Source organism: Sceloporus occidentalis, unplaced genomic scaffold (assembly GCF_023333645.1).
Source record: "Sceloporus occidentalis isolate IW3139 unplaced genomic scaffold, rSceOcc1.0.p SCAF_1, whole genome shotgun sequence".
NCBI lineage: Eukaryota > Metazoa > Chordata > Lepidosauria > Squamata > Phrynosomatidae > Sceloporus > Sceloporus occidentalis.
Window position 1 is genome coordinate 217,251,611 of NW_028316981.1, and position 224 is coordinate 217,251,834.

Consider the following 224-nt stretch of genomic DNA (forward strand, 5'->3'; position numbering starts at 1 on the left):
GACAATTATTGCTCAAAAGGCACATTTAAACTGTGCAACCCTTGTGATGCAGGTTTAACAACTGGAGGGTCCACAGTGAAATCACCGTGCAAAATAGACAAAAGGGTATAGTACTTAAACAGAAGAGTCTATGCAATATTCAATAGCCATAAAATGAGAGTCATAGACACAAACTTTTTCACTGCCCTCCCCTTCCTCTCTGTCCAAGCTCCCTCTCTGTGCAA